Consider the following 5,531-nt stretch of genomic DNA (forward strand, 5'->3'; position numbering starts at 1 on the left):
CAACATGGTGCAAGCTAGCCAGTTTTATGGAAAGGCACACGAAGATGCAAGTACTCATCTCCAACACTTCCTGGAGATCTACAACACTTTCACCATTAAAGGGTTATCTAGAGGCGCCATATTACTTTGCCTCTTCCCATTCTCACTCTTGGGGAAGGTGAAGCAATGGCTTTATGCCAACAAAGATAGAAACACTACATGGTATAACTAATCTATGGCCTTCCTAGCAAAGTTCTTTCCCATAGGGAAGACCAATGCTTTGCGTGGAAGAATCTCAAGCTTCCAATAGCAACATGATGAGTCTATCCCTGACGCATGGAAACACTTTCAAGACTACATATCAGAATGTCCTCATCATGGGATGGAAAATTGGCTACTCATGCAGACTTTCTACCATGGGTTGACCAACAGGACCCATGAGAATATGGATGCTGCTGCTGGAGGTGCTTTCCTATCACTCACAATCCTAGGTGCAATAGCTCTCATGGAGAAGATGGCCTCCAACTAAGGTTGGACTGAAGAATGTCTCCAGACTCGCAAGAGAGGTGGAGGTATGCATCAACTCAAGGAGGTAGACATGTTGCTCGCCAAGATGAATTTGCTCATGAAGAAGCTCGAACGCCGAGCTAATAAGAAGCAAGAAGTCATGCACATTCATGATTCCCACATGACATGTGAAGAATGTGGCAACACTGGGCATTCAGGGAACAATTGTCCTAAAACCCATGAGGATGTGAGCTTCATCGACAACAACAACTATTGTCCTCAGCAGAATCAAGGATGGAATCAGCAACAAAGGCCCAACTACCAAGGTAATTACCATGGTAACTATCAAAGTAATAATTATAATAATTTCAATAATCAACCACCCATGAGAGAACTAATTTCTGGCCAAGCTAAAATTATAGAGGGCTTATCTAGAAAACTAGGTTCCAATGATAAAATGCTAGAAAACATAAACAATAGAATGGATAGCTTCTCCTCAACCATTAAAAACCAGCATAGCTTTAATAAAATTATAGAATCACAAATAGCTCAGCTGATGGCTGATGTTCCTTCGATTGACAAAGGTAAGATTCCAAGAAAAACCAAAAGATCTAGAAACTACAAATCTTGTCGATATTCACAATGCAGCATACTACTACATACAACCATTAGCTGGAGGATGGATAGCTTATTTCTTGCCTAAAAAGAAAGGTGATCTAGGGAGACCTGCCATCCCCATAGCCATTGGACCTCACATTTTTCATGAAGCTATTTGTGACTTCGGAGCAAGTGTCAACATTATGCCTAAGGTAATTTATGATAAAATCAATGGAGATACTTTGTTGTACACAAATATGCATTTGTAGCTTGCCGATTAGTCACTCTGCTACCCCAAGGGAATTGTTGAAGACATCTGTGTATGAGTGGGACAATCTTACGTACCCACAGATTTTGTGGTTTTAGAAACAGGTGGAGATGTAAGGGCACCCATTATCTTGGGTCGACCTATTCTAAGCACTGCGAAAGCCATCATCTACGCGGACAGTGCCAAGATCTGTTTCACCATAAAGAATAGAAAGGAGAAGTTTACTTTCAAGAATCATATACATCACTCTCCTAGTCATCCACAAATGCCGTACTTGCCCGAAGAGACAATAGTGACCAAGAAGAAGAAGAACAGAAGAAGGAAGAACAAGGCTAGGCAATCACAAGAAGAATCAGTCAAGATGATCAACACACTCCGATCAGAGTATGACCACCTCCTCGCTTCACCATTCCTTGCCAAGAAGTACGATCCAGGCGTACCAATGATCGAGTATACAATTGGACAAAGAATTTTCTACAACACCTTATGCGACATTGGGTCGGGTGTCAATATAATGTCAAAGGTAATGCACGAATACTTATTCGGTGATGAACCTTTGTTCCCAACATACATGCAATTGCAGATGGTGGACCAATCAATCTAATTTTTGGAGGAAATAGCAAAAGATGTCATAGTAAGAATACAAGATCATTATGTCCCTATCGGCTTCATGGTTCTAGACATGGGAGAAGAAGAAGAAGTACCTATCATCCATGGAAGACCGTTCCTCAACACGCCCAATGAGATCATCTATGTCGGATCTGGACAAGTCAACTTCCAATTTCTAGGAGAAAAGGTATGTTGCTATTTCAATAGTTATACCACTTATGAATAGCCAAAGAAGACCTGTTCCAAGAGGAGACATCGAGCATCTCAACGCCGGAGGAATCAATCCCCAAAGAATGAATGGGAAGAAGATAAGGAACCTATGAAAGATGAACCTACTCCGCCTAAGACGAGTTCACAGACCAAGCGGGTGTGGAAGGAAAAGGTGGCGCCATCATCAGAGTCACCCTCACAAGAGGCGCAACCATAAAGGTCTCCATCTTCGGGACCAACAGATGCACCCAAAGAATGAACAAGATTGGGGAGGAGTCCTGTCCAAAGGATTTAAAAATCCGAACCCTCACCAAGAGGTAAAGTTGGTAGTTATCCATATTTACTTTTTAGCATTGCATGAATTATTTTTACATTAGCATATTTACTTTTGTGCATATACTTTGCATTTTGAAAAGAAAATAAAAATTTCATTGTTGCATTATAAAATTCTAAGCCCCATGTGAATAATTCTATGGTGTGCAAAAATCCCCAAGAATATTTACTGTGGCGGCATAAAAATTAAAATATCATGCATTCAATTATATCAGAAAATCCAAAAATACTAGATGAACAACCTGCTGAATTCTATCACTTCAAAAATGTTTCTAAACCTCCAAGAATGACTAATCTTCAGACATAGATTGCTAACCCCTAATCCGTTCCACGAGTTTGGTATTCTTGTTGAAGTTTTTGAAGGATGGTCACGAGCATGTTCACCCGGTCGACTTCATCTCATTCCACAAGGAGTACACCCTCTAAGAGAAACTCAATCTCCTGATGGATGAAAAGGACATCCACTAGAAAACCGCTCTAAGAAGGACCACGACAACATCCAGCTTGGGGGGAGGGCATCCCCCATGTATCTAGATAAGTATTTCTTTCCCTTTTGTTTTACTATTTTTAGGTTTGTTATATAGTTTGCTTTATAAAGAGTTGCATAATTAAAAATAGAATAAAAAATTATCTTTGTGTTATATACATATATATATAGATTAGTAATGTGTGATCTTAAAAATGAAAACAAATAAAAAGTATGTGTGTCTAGATTTCTTTAAGTTTCATTTTTAAGAGCTGAATAAATAAAAGGACTCTGAAGATAATCTCTTGACATGGAAATGATGAATAGTTGCTTTGTTATAATTCCTTTCAAGTACCTAATTTTCAACCATCAATTCTCCCAAGTTTTGGATAAGACTGTTTTGATATATGAATTTACTCTAAACTTGAAACTCATGGGTAGCACATGCTTGATCTAAGTCTGGGTAATTGATGGTGTAAGGAAAATGGACCCTTGGCCCATTTACTTTGGATTTTGGTGTTTGATGACCAACACAACCAAATTGGACTAATAAATTTGTAAGTGTTTGTTTTGTATTTCAATAGGGTGCAAGACGTAACTTGGACGAAGGTGACATGATGATCCGATGATCAACACCTCAAGCAAGACCTTAGGAGCACAAGAGAAGACCTAAGAGATCAAGCAAAGTCCAAGCATGAAGATTGGAACCAAGCCGTATACAAGATCGTGAAGAAATGAGCTCATTGTGGTGACTGGATGCAGGACTGGATGCTAGACAAGCAACCGGACGATGCGACCGGACGCTGGGCAAGTGGATCGGTAGATAGGCGACCGGACACAGGACCGGACACTGACGGCAACCGACCGGACGCAGGACAGTAGCGTCCGATCGAGTACAGTAAGGTTCCAGAGCAGCAAATCTACGACCGGACGCGTCTGGTGGTAGGCGACCGGACGTTGCCTAGCGTTTGATCAGTATATTGCTGGCTCAACGGTCAAGACGACCGGACGCGTCCTATCAGTAGCAGTTTCACGGGAATTCGACCCCAATAGCTACTTTCTCAGTGGGGCTTATAAATACAACCCCCAACCGGCCATTTGAAGATGTGTGGAGCTGAGGAAACATACCAAGGGTGTTGATACACCATTTTAGTGATCTCCACTTGCATAGTGCTTAGTGATTCATCAGGTGATTAGCATAGGTGCTTTGCGAAGTGCTTAGGTTGATTAGACCACCGCTTATGCGCTTGCTCTAGGTTTAGGCCTAGTGTTTAGTGAGGTTTGCATACCTCTTACCACTCGGTGCTTGCGAGCACCATTGTTGTACATCAGAGGGGCTTGAAGTCTTGTGAGATCACATCAACCGCGTTTATGGTGTGGCCGCCACCGTGTACCGGAGGGAACAAGGCCCGCTGCGTTTTGGCCAGAAGCTTGATAGTGAAGACAGTGGGGAGCATTCGGGAGAGGCTTGATGAGAGGCACATTGGAGACCCACTTGCGCGTGGGAGAGCCCCGAGGCTATCCACAGAGTTACCTGACTGGGAGCTTGGCCCTGGCGAGGGATTCCTTGCGAGGGGCTCCAACGAGGACTAGGGGGAAGCTTGCACGCTTCTCGATACCTCTGTAAAAATACCAGAGTCATCGACAGGAGTTTGCATATATCTATCTTGCTTTTTAGCTTCTGCATTTACATTGATTGTATTACTCCTTTTGTTTGCGGTAGAGATAGCAAACCACTAGCAAAATCGTAGTTGCACATTTAGATAGTTTATCTTTTGCATAGGTTTTGCTAAGGTTAGAAAAAGAGGCCATAGTTTAGAGTTAGAATTTTAAGTTGCCTAATTCAACCCCCCCTCTTAGGCGTCACGGTCCCTTCAATTGGTATCAGAGCCGGTTGGCTCAATTTGGACCTTTGGCTTAACCGCCGTTGAGCCGATGCTATTTAGAGTGGTTGGGATGGATACCGCTAGGCCTCCGCACTTTGACGGCACTAACTTCCCATACTATAAAGCTAGAATGGCTTGCCACCTTGAGGCAGTTGATTTGGGTGTATGGAGAGTCACTCGTGACGAGATGAAACCATCAAGAATCCCGAAAAACCCACAAAGAGTGATGAAAAAGAAATGCACTTCAATGCTAGAGCTAAAAATTGCTTGTTTGAATCACTTAGTATGGATGTTCTTAACCAAGTATTCACTTTAAATACGGCACATGAAATTTGGTTAAAACTCCAAGAGCTCCATGACGGCACAAGCAATGTCCATGAGCAAAAACATTGTCTAGCAAAGCAAAACTATGATTCCTTTACTATGAATGATGATGAGCTTGTTCGTGATATGTATTCTCGTTTGAATCTAATTATCAATGAGCTCCATTCTATAGGATTATTAAAGCTAGATGATGCAGACATCATGAGGAAGATCATCTCCGTGCTACCACAAAAGAAATATGCAAGCATCATCACCATCCTTCACAATATGGAGGACTTGAGCAACATGACCCCGGGCATAGTCATTGGCAAGTTAGTGCCATTTGAAATGTCACGTAAGATGGGTCAAGAAG

At 41.9% G+C, this 5,531-nt stretch overlaps 1 non-coding gene across 1 annotated transcript; it reads right to left on the bottom strand.

Moving 5' to 3' along the window:
* Window positions 1–254: 254 nt before the first annotated feature.
* On the bottom strand, window positions 255–363 carry LOC136495039 (small nucleolar RNA R71). The gene has a single exon (XR_010768831.1). It is a non-coding gene; the product is annotated as a small nucleolar RNA R71 (small nucleolar RNA).
* Between the last annotated feature and the right edge of the window lie 5,168 nt (window positions 364–5,531).

The sequence above is a fragment of the Miscanthus floridulus genome, chromosome 11 (genome assembly GCF_019320115.1).
Source record: "Miscanthus floridulus cultivar M001 chromosome 11, ASM1932011v1, whole genome shotgun sequence".
Taxonomy (NCBI): domain Eukaryota; kingdom Viridiplantae; phylum Streptophyta; class Magnoliopsida; order Poales; family Poaceae; genus Miscanthus; species Miscanthus floridulus.